The sequence below is a fragment of the Mastomys coucha genome, unplaced genomic scaffold, assembly GCF_008632895.1.
Source record: "Mastomys coucha isolate ucsf_1 unplaced genomic scaffold, UCSF_Mcou_1 pScaffold18, whole genome shotgun sequence".
Lineage (NCBI taxonomy): Eukaryota > Metazoa > Chordata > Mammalia > Rodentia > Muridae > Mastomys > Mastomys coucha.
Window position 1 is genome coordinate 35,331,529 of NW_022196900.1, and position 11,226 is coordinate 35,342,754.

Here is an 11,226-nt window from a genome sequence, read left to right on the forward strand (position 1 = left end):
GCCTCGAACTCAGAAATCTGCCTGCCTCTGCCTCCTAAGTGCTGGGATTAAAGGCATGCACCACCACCGCCCGGTTCTTTCTTTCTTTCTTTTTGAATGGTTTAAGAAGGATTGGCTGCAGATCTTCAAAAGTCTGGATAAATTCGGTTGTGAAACATCTGCCTGTGAACTCATTTTATTCACAAGGCATTAATTACTATTTTAATCTCCTTGTTTTATATTAGTCTGTTTAGTGTGTTGAGTCCTTGATATAATTTTAGTTATTAAGCTGAATACAGCAATTCATGCATTTTTTGAGATTTTCCAATCTTAGTGAAGTACAGGTGTTTAGTGTATTTTCTTTTAATATTCACATTTTCTTTAGCATCTATTAAAAATCTTTGCTGTTTATTTTGAATTCTTTTAAATTGGATTATTTTCTTTGTTTATTTCTCTTTCTTTTTTCTTTTTTTTTCTTTTTTGTTAGTAAGGTGGTTTAGTATTTTTTTTTCTTTCTCAAGAACCAACTCTTAAATTTGTTGATAATGTGTGCTTTCTTTTTCCTGCTTCATTTAATTTCTTTGTTTTTTAGTATTTCTGTCAATCAAATAGGTCTAGATTTGGTTTGTTCTAGTTTTCACAAAGTTTTGAGTTACACTATTAAGCCACTTATTTTTACTCTTTCTGATTTTTTAATATATGCACTTAGGACTGTATATTTCCCTCAGAAGGATGTTTTACACTGTCCCGAATGGTTTTATTGTGTTGTGTTTTCCTTTTCATGTATTTCTAGGGATTTAAAAAAATCTTCCTTTCTTTCTTTTCTTCTTTTTTCTTTCTTTCTTTCTTTCTTTCTTTTTTTCCCATTCAACATTCAGTATTGAGTAGTATTATCCCCATAAGATTATGTATTTATTAGAAATTTATTTGCTATCAATTTTATGTTTTACTATATTATGTTCAGATAAAATACATAGATTCATTCCAATCATTGTGAAGTATAAATTTGTTTGTGTTCTTGGATATGGTCTATTTTAATGAAGTATCCATATGCTTCTATATAGAGTGTGTATTCATTGGTGTTTCGAGGGAACTTTCTATATATATTTGTTAAGTGCATTTCATATATGACATCATTTAATTTTGATATATTTGTGTTGCTTTATCAGACATGTCTATTAGAGAAAGTAGTATATTGAAATTACCTGCTGTATTGGTCAGTGTTCTTTAGAATACAATCTGATAATATGAATATATTTATTCATAGGTTGAAGTGTTCCCTTTTATATTCACTTATTATTTTGAAGTCTATTTTGTCATGTATTAAGATAGAAATGTCTGCTTGCTTCTTGGTCCCATTTGCTGGAGTACTTTTGCCAATCCTTTTACTCCATAGCAATGCTAATCATAATTGGAAAAATATGTTTCTGGTAGACATTCCATAGATGGATTTTGTTTCTTGATTCAGTCTGTCAGTCTATGTATTTTCATTGATAATTAAATATATTAATATTTATATTTATTATTGAATGATGTGTCCAAATCTGACATTGGGGCATTGATTATTTTGCTGTTGTTTGCAATCTAAGAGGTACTTTTGTTTTAAGAATTACGATTCTTTAGTCATTGCCACACTCTATTGACTATGCTCACTCATCTCAGCTTGAAATATTGTTTTCTGTAGTTGTTTTTACATTGAATTTGTTGAATAGAAATGTTTTAGGCTGTTTATATCATGGAAAAAAATAATTTCTCTTACAACTCTGGTTGATAGCTTTGCTTACCATATTACCCTATTTTGGCTGTTATGACCTTTTAGGACATAAAATGCTTTGCTCTAGGCTCATCTGGCTTTCAGGGTATCTACTGAGAAATCAGCTGTTATTTCCATGGGTTTTCCTTTATATATATATATCATTTATGTTTTATCTGCTGCAGCTTTCACTATCCTTTTACTGTTTTGTTATCTTAATGTTTTAACTACAATATTCTTTGGATTTTATTTTCTAAACTTTAAAATGTAACTTGCTCAGTCTTTTTATTATTGTTGTACATATATGTTTTCAGGGCTAAGTATTTGGTATTGCATAACCAATTGGTATACATTAATGTGGAAAATTACTTCTCCTGCTTTTCACATTCCATAGGTGTCTATAGTTCTTTTTTTTTTCTGTAAAGTTGAGACCTCCTGAACTTTTCTCTTTCTACATTAGCATATCCATTCATGTTGTCCTTGCTCTGTTCCTGTTTATGTAGCCATGTTTGTGAAATTTTGTGTGTGTTACTTCTCTAAGAGTCTTAGGAGACACAATCTAACATCAAACATTCTTTTTTTGGATCTCATAATCTTTCTTTTACATCTTCTACAATAATCCCTGAGCCTTAGATGCAGGAGTTGTGTTGTATATTTGGGACTGCACACCACACACCTCTGCAATTTGATCAGTTTTGGTTTTCTATAATGGTCTGTATAAGCTGATGAGAGGTAAAAACTACACTTGCCTGTGGGTATTATTGAACATATTTGGGAAGTAGTCAGGGATTTTGTTGGTTTACTCAAGTGATAGTTATATGTCCTCCAGTATCCATGATTTCACTAGGTATCTGTATAGGTTTTCAGGAAAATAAATCATTTGCATATTGTTGATTAGGCCTTAAGTCCAATCAGAGCATTGTTATTTACTACTAAACAATATGTAATACTATTGTATCCTTCAGATTATTGTGTAATGCTGGTCATTGGTGTATGATATTATTTATTCTGATGTTTTTCTACTTATTTTTTGTTCAAAGAACCTGTATGTTGAAGAAAATGTGATATTTGAATCACTTAAAATTAGAGAGTTGATATTTATTTATACCTTTCATTCTAGTGGTTCATTTTTATCTTTAATTTTTTATCAGATAAAGAGTACCAGAATTGAAAACATACATATTTTGGATAGTAATGGTGTCTTGGTTTACTACTTCCTTGATGAGAATGAAGTGTCTCTCTTTCAATCTTCTGATTAGTTTTAGTTTGAAGGTTATTTTGTCAGATATTTGGATTTCAATGCCTGTTCAAGTTGTAACTCAGAGTATAGAGTGAGTATCAGTTTATAATTTCCGTACTCAGAAACCAAAGTCAAAAAAGACTGAAAGTTTTAATTCATGCCTGCTTATGCAATGAGACCTGATCTTAGAACAAACAAGAGCAACAGTAAAAACTTAGAAACAGCTCTATTGTTTAACAGTCTTGCATTGTGGGATATACATCCAAAACAAATCAAATAAGCATGCCAGAGAACAAATCATAGTCCCACGTTTCTTTTTTCTCTATTTTTAATCATGAAAATTAGAATCAATCTCATCTCATGAATAGATATGATACATATGTCCATTTTTAAAAGTCTGTATGGTCATTTGTTACAGTAGCTGTAAGGGAGAAATACACAGCTGATGTGACCAGATGATGATCACATTCTGTCCTTGCTAAGAAGGTGGCAGCATGAAGACTCACAACTTATCCTTTGACTGCTTCCATAGACCTGCTGGTTTTGAAGCTACCAAGATCAACTGGCAGATTTATTTATCAGTATATAAATACATGCCATTTCAAGAAGCAGTTGTCATTCCCCAGCAAATTCACAGCAATCAAAATAGCAAACAGACTGAAAATTGCTATAATAGCACTTATTCTTGTCCTCACTTTGACTTATAAGATGACATGTTCACAGAATATCTATTTCTGGAATGAAAGGCATATATATGTATATGTATAGATACATAGATAGATAGACAGATATATATACATATATATGGAGAGAGATATAAAGAGAGAAAGAGAAAGAGAGAGAGAGAGAGAGAGAGAGAAAGATACTGTCCCTTTTCGCTTACTTCTTGCTAGATTACTTTTTTCCATTTCCACTAAGAATCCCTGACATTCAGTGTGAGTGTAATTTTTTCTTTTTGTTTTATTGGCCACATTTATCACTTTTAATTATTTTTAAAGTATGTATTTGATAAAAATGAAGGGGAACTTTGAAATGATAAACATATGAAGAGAGATGATAATTGTAACTCTGTCTATACCTGTGGGACAGTAGTTGGATGCTCTTTATGTCCATATAAATTATACACTTAAGAAAGCAATTGTGACCAGAACTTTTTAAAGTATGAGATTATTATCTCCTAGACTTATGTTATATATTTAATATTTTATGTATAATATTTTATTACTTTGTACAATCTGTAAATGGTAGCTATTATTTCTATTTTTTGAATGAAGAAACTAAGGTTTTAAAAACAGGTTAAAATAATATTTACATGGTTTCCTAGCAACAAAGAGGTAAAAACAGTTCTTATGAGAAGCCTACATGATTATCAAACTCACAAAAAAACTGGTATGCTACATACAAGGCTAAACATCATTTTCTCACAAGTTACTAGCAAAATACTCACTACGTATTTACTGACACCTCAGAGTTATAGGGGTTCTAGAACCATGGGTCCTGTTTATTCATATTCTTTCCAGTATGATGTTGGGAATTTTTTCTGACTATATTTAACTCTTGCTAATTCTAAATTTTTTCATCTTCTCTTTCAACGAAGGTGGTGTGGTCATTGTAACATGATTGTATGCTGTGAAAGGTGCTTTCTTTATTGACATGAATCTCTACCTGTACTCTTTTTCACATGGACAAGCCACATTTCATGAAGTCACATTTGCTAGAGAAATCCCATGAGATGATGCCAACAAATAACTGACCCATACATACCCATGTTATACTACCAAAACTGATAAGTTCTCCTTTGCTAGCAAAGATTTCTTGTTTCCCTGGACTATGCTTGATATGGATTCCAAATGGATACCCAATAAAAACATATCAAGCATCAAGGGGTTCATTTATAATGTTATTAGTGATCAGTATATTTTAAGAGGTAAAGTATAAATTTGGATAAACAGGACTAAGTTATAAGAAACAGTGATGAAATAAGAAATAGGAATCCATGTTATATTGGCATGCAAAGGAAAAGGTTAAGAATTTCAGACAAAGTTAAATAAATCTAAGAGCATGTGTGTCTACCTGACCTACTGGCAGAGATGGGGTCACCTTTTCCATTGTACTTTGCCTGCACATACATACCTCACTGATGTCTGAAACCAAATGCAGCCATTTTGAAAATAAAAGAAAAAAGCATGGTGCACATGAATGTTGATATATTGGATCTTCCTCCCTGCCAGGTCGCCTCCATGTGATCTTTACTCTGCTTGAAATTGCAGCCCACTCCTTGAATTTTCTCATTGGACTTAGCCAGAAAAATGCAGCAGTTTTAGGGTGTGAGGTCAGAGAAGCTGTCGGATTTTCTCCTTGCTCCCTCTTTCCTCTAAGCTGTGGTTGCAGGGTTCCAGGGTATGCTGAGGTTCTCCTTCCTCCTCTATAGGACTGCCTCTCAGGGATTCATACCTGCATTTCATCTGTCCATGATATACGGAAGGAGAAAGAACTTTCCACTTACGATCTCTGAGATCTAAACTTAGGTTAATCTTTTCAACATTTTCATCCTAATATAAATGATCCCTTCACCCAAACCTCTTCAGTGTAAGCATCTGTGTCTAACTCTGCTTCTTCCCAACATCATAACAATAAAACAAATATTTACCTTTCTCAAGAAAACTGTATAGCACCGTTTAAAGAGAAACGGCTTTTAGAAATCATGATAGATTCTTTTCTGAAGAGTCCTAGTACCAAAGCTGGCTTTGTTTGCTTATTCTATTTAATATCTTTTATTTTTCTTTTGTCAGTGATAATAATAACCTCACTTGTTTCACAGAAATAAAAGTAAAGTAGTACCTCTTTAAAATGTCATGGGTTTTGCTCAGGCTCACAGTAAGATCTGTGGCTCTGTGGAACTCAACCTTATATCTGCAGGTCAGCTGTACTCAGCTCTCATACCTCAGGGCAAAGTCTGACAATGGTTTTTTATCCTACATAACATGAGGGTTACAATAGGGCTTCACTGTGCTTCTGGTAGGCACCAAATTGTCACATTTATGGCTTTGCAATACATATCCTTCGAAAGGCCCCAGACATCTTTAAAGGCTTTAGTTTAGCAACAAAATTTACAAAGAGTTGTAATTTCCCCCTCAACCAGAACAACAACAACAAAATACCTGACCAAAAAAATCTTATACTGGCCATGAAGGTCAGTATTTATGGTACTCTATCATTTATAAATAATGTGAGAATTATTATAGCAATAAAAGTTTGTGTTCCAAGAAACGGGCATATTAAGAGTGGCTAAATTATGGTGACATTGAGATTATAGTTTATATCCGATGCTTCACTGAAAACCAGTGGAAAATTACCACCAATTGACTACAAAGCTACAAAGGGAGCTTAAAAGACATTAAGAACAGGAAAAATTCCAAACACCTAAAGAATAAGTAATATTGTATTTATTCAATGTTCGATTTGGGCAAAATTCCTGATTAATACTTTCTGTACCTGAAAAACTCCTATGGAAACTAAAATCCTAGAATCTAAAACAAAAGTATACAATTGCTATATGTACCATCTGTGTACACTCTGAGAAAGAAATTAGGAAATATATACCATGCAAAATAATTATGAAATTTAAGTATTTAGGAATATAACTAAGCAAAAGGAGAAAGATCTCTACAATGAAAACTTCAAGGTACTGAAATGGTCAATCAATAAAGATACTAGATGTGGAAACATCTTGAAAGCTACTCTATTAGCAGAATTCATATTGTGAAAATGACTATCTTACCAAAGTTAATTGGCAGATTTAATAAAATAATTATCAAGTCCCAATGCCTTATTTTACTGATTTAAAAAATCAAGTATTCATGTGCAACCCCAAAAGATCACGAATAGTCAGTGTACTTCTGAAGAGTGAGAATTACACTGAGAGTATTACCGTGCCCAACCTCAAATTATACTAGACACATATAGTAATAAAGATACCCTGATAATAGCATAAAAATAAGTGAACCAACGTAAATGGAATAGAAGGCCAGAAATAAGACGACAAATCTATGCCCACTTAATTTTTTACAAAGGATGCAAAAAACACACCTAGAAGAAAAGAGTGTACATATGACAAATGGTATTAGCAAATATGAATTTTTACATACAGAAGATGAAATTAGATTCTTCTATTTCACCTTGTACTAAAACCAGTTGAACTCCTTCACCCAAACACAAAATGACACCTAACACCTGTGCAGCAGTAAGGCAGGGAACAGAGCAGGCTCAGGAGGCTGTGCCTGCTTCTTCAGATTATTCTGGAGGGGTCATGGTGGTCAGTGTCATAGTTAGGATGTGGCCATGACTGCAGAATTTGTGGACCTAAAGTCAAAGATAAGAAGTGTATCCCCTTCACTGAGATCATCTGAGTAATGAAGAAGATGATCGTCTCTAGAGGAGAAAATAAAGTTTTTGCACAGTAGAAAAATTATCAGAACACACAGACATCCCACAGAATAGGAGACAATCTTTATTAGCTTGTTTTAGATGAAGGGTTAATATCCAGAATTTACAAAGAATTTGAAAAAATACATCCTAAGGAAATAAAATCTACCATTCAACAAATGGACTAATGACTTTAATAAACAATTCTCAAAAAGAAGGAAAGAAATACAGTGGCCAATAACTATTTTTAAAAGTAGTCAATATCCCTAGCCACCAGGGAAATGCATGCTGAAATGACTTTGAGATGTCATTGGTTAGAATGTATAGATCTTGGAACCGGGTTTTTTTTATTTTTTTATTTTTTTAATTTTTTAATTCTATTTTTTCTTTTTTTTTTGGAGGAGAAACTGGGAAAGGAGATATCATATGACATGTAAATAAAGAAAATATCTAACAAATTTTTTTCAAAAAATAGAAATAAAATGATTTTAGAAAAAAAATTAAAAAATAAACAAACCTTTATAAAAAAAAAAGAAAAAAAAGAAATAGAATGTATAGTCGGGTACTGTCAGAGCCTTTCAGGAGACATCTATATCAGGCTCTGACAGTACCCAACTAATACAGAACTAGAGGTCCCCAATGGAGGAGCTAGAGAAAGGACCCAAGGAGCTGAAGGGTTTGCTGCCCCTTAGAACAAACAATAATATGAACTACCTAGTACCCTCAGAGCTCCCAGGGCCTAAATCACCAACCAAAGAATACAAATGGTTGGACTAATGGCTCCAGCAGCATATGTATAGCAAAGGAGGGCCAAGTCGGTCATCAATAGGAGGAGAGGCCCTTGACCCTGTGAAGGTTCTATGTCCCAGTGTAGGGGAATGCCAGGGCCAGTAAGCAGGAGAGGATAGGGTAATGAGCAGGGGGAGGGAACAGGAGTTTGTTTTTTGTTGTTGTTGTTGTTGTTGTTTATTTTATTTTATTTTTTTCGGAGGGGAAACTGGAAAAGGAGATAGCATATGACATGTAAATAAGGAAAATATCTAATAAAACAAAACAAAACAAAACAAACAAACAAAAAGAATGTATAGATCTCAGTTAAAATGTGCATCATCCAGAAATATGAGGAAGAAGAAAATATAGATAATGGACACATGGGCCATGAAAAATGATATAGAGCTAATTGTAAGGCTATTTTTATTAGTTTTACCTCTATCATTGACTGCATGTTGGATAAGTGAATATAAATGTAATTGACAGTTAAATTTTAAAACCTGGTGTGAAGTGCCACAGTTTCAGAATGGCTATTCTAACATCTATCCTCAGGATAGACTTTGAGTCTAATGATATTAATGCATGTTGTTTATTTGCAAGGTCTTCACAGTAAAGTTTTAATTTAAAAATATCCAATAGAAGAAAATCTTGTAAGAGAATGAAATTAGAAACTGTTACCCTACAAAAAGGAAAAAAAAAATTGCTTACTCGTCAAATTAGACTTTAGCCCCAAACACAGGTTTCCCTTGTGGGCAATCAGAATACTGAATGGCCAAAGTAAAGTATTGGTGTGCACCGCTCTGCCTTTTCTTGAAGGAACATTGTAGGACCACAGAATTCCTGGAAGATTCTCAGGCACTACCCATTTAAAGACAGAATGTTCTTGATTCTGGGACAACAGAACCTAAATTTACTTTTTAAACACACATTTATTCCAGACAACTCGATTCTACTTCTCCATTTCTCCTGTGATTTAAGTACATCAAATCAACAAAGTAATTTTCATGCTAAATAAGAATAAGCAGCATGCTCCTGAGCTGTACTCCCAAGCCATTCAGAAATTAACAAGCATCATCATATTAGAACTCCTGTCAGTTTTAAAACTTAAATGATTTCACTTTTCACCTTCACTATATCTGAAATTTCTAGCGTGAGGAGTCTTCCAAATAGTTTTCATAACCATTAAATTTGGTACGAAGCATCACTCTTACAACATCCATATCTAAAGACACTCAGAAGCTCTCACTCTGCTGGAAGAGCTCCTACTCCAAAATGATCAGAGACACAAGTGTACTTCTGGTCTATTGGAAGATGTAAATTAAATCCCCCTTCTTTTGGTAAGCAATGGTTCCATTTTGTTTTCCTCGCGGTTTTCCACTGAATACTTAACTTCTCTCTTGAGGTTCATTTCACATAGTAGAAAATATCTCTATTATTGCTTCCTCTATGTGGGAAAAGCTAATTTTGTAATAGGTCTGAGGAAGTTTCAAAGCAACTTTGAAATCATTAATTATATGAGGATTCCTGGTAAACTAGCTGTGTATGCTTGGGGAAAGAATAAGAAACCACATATCTGTGTAATGGTCTTTCTCTTTTGGGAATAATATAAAAATAAAACACATTAAAGCATTATCATGCATTCTTTTTGACTTTCTGTATTCTTATGGTCAGTGACAAATTATTATACATTTGGAATTTGTAGGGCAGCATTGTAGGACAGAAGCAAAACCACTGGGATTGATTGTCTCAAGGAAAATTGTACCCTAAATTTCTGTCATGTATATCACTATATTAATTTTATTATTCATATAATTTGATTTTTGGAATAGAGAAAAACTTTCAATTTTTCAGATTAAGGATTTAAGGTTTCATTGTTTGATTATTCATTGGGTAACATTTTAAATTTCATTCACCTTGATATAATAGTGACTTGAAAGGTACTAAGAAACAGTATGTAAAAAGTAGCACTTAACTGAGTTTTATTTCATCATGTGATAGGAAGAGTTTCAAAGTTTCATAAAGACAAAAATTATTTCTGTCTCAATAACCAAAGTTTTATGGTTTTGCCAGTATCAAGGAACTTAAATGATCTGTCTTATCTTGACAAAGATAGAATATATAATATATTCTCTTCAAATAGAGAATATATAATATATACCTTATTAATCCTTCCCATGAAGATGTATAGTAGCATTGTCTTCCCAACTACATATATTGCTTAGCAATATGAAATATCATATAATACTTTTTCTTCGGCCTCAATTTTGTTAACATTAATCCAACCTAATAAAGCTTTTAAAACCAAACTATATCTGTCTACTAATTCAAAGCATTGCATCTCTTATGATTTATCATGCTTTAGCTATGCTGGAGTAAAGAATGGTCTAACACCTGCCACATGACTACATTTTTCTGCTGCACAAGGCTTTCTGCTTTTCTTTGTCTTCACCTAGATACAAAGCAATGGTCTAGCCTTAATTAAGAAGGTTGCTTATATAGTGGAAAAAAATTAGGCACTGAACCTTGTGTTAGCTCTTAAAGTTTCCATTTCAGTGGGACCTATAACACGTCTACTAACATTTCCTTTGTCAGACTAAGTCACATGACCCCTTTTGAATCATACAAAGTACAAAGTAGGGATGTAGAGTTATTTATTCAGATAGCACTTTATTCAGAGATATGTATGTATATATATATATATATATATATACATATATGTATATATATATATATATATACATATGCAGTATGTATATATATATATATATATATATACATATGCAGTTCCAATGTTAGGCCAGGCACTCGGCAACCATTATTCATTACTTTCCTGTCTCTGCTAACCTTGGATGTGATTAAATTAATTGGTTAAGGAAAACTGGGATGTATTTCATGTGATTAATGCCTTGGAAAACAATTGCAGTAGATTGCATTGATTCCCTTCATTTTACATACTTGAAATTAGAAGCTTATGAAGTCTCCATGCAAATTTATGCAAAGTGAGATGCAAATTCACATTGTGAGCCTTGAGTCCTGGCACCCCCCTTCCCACAGGAAG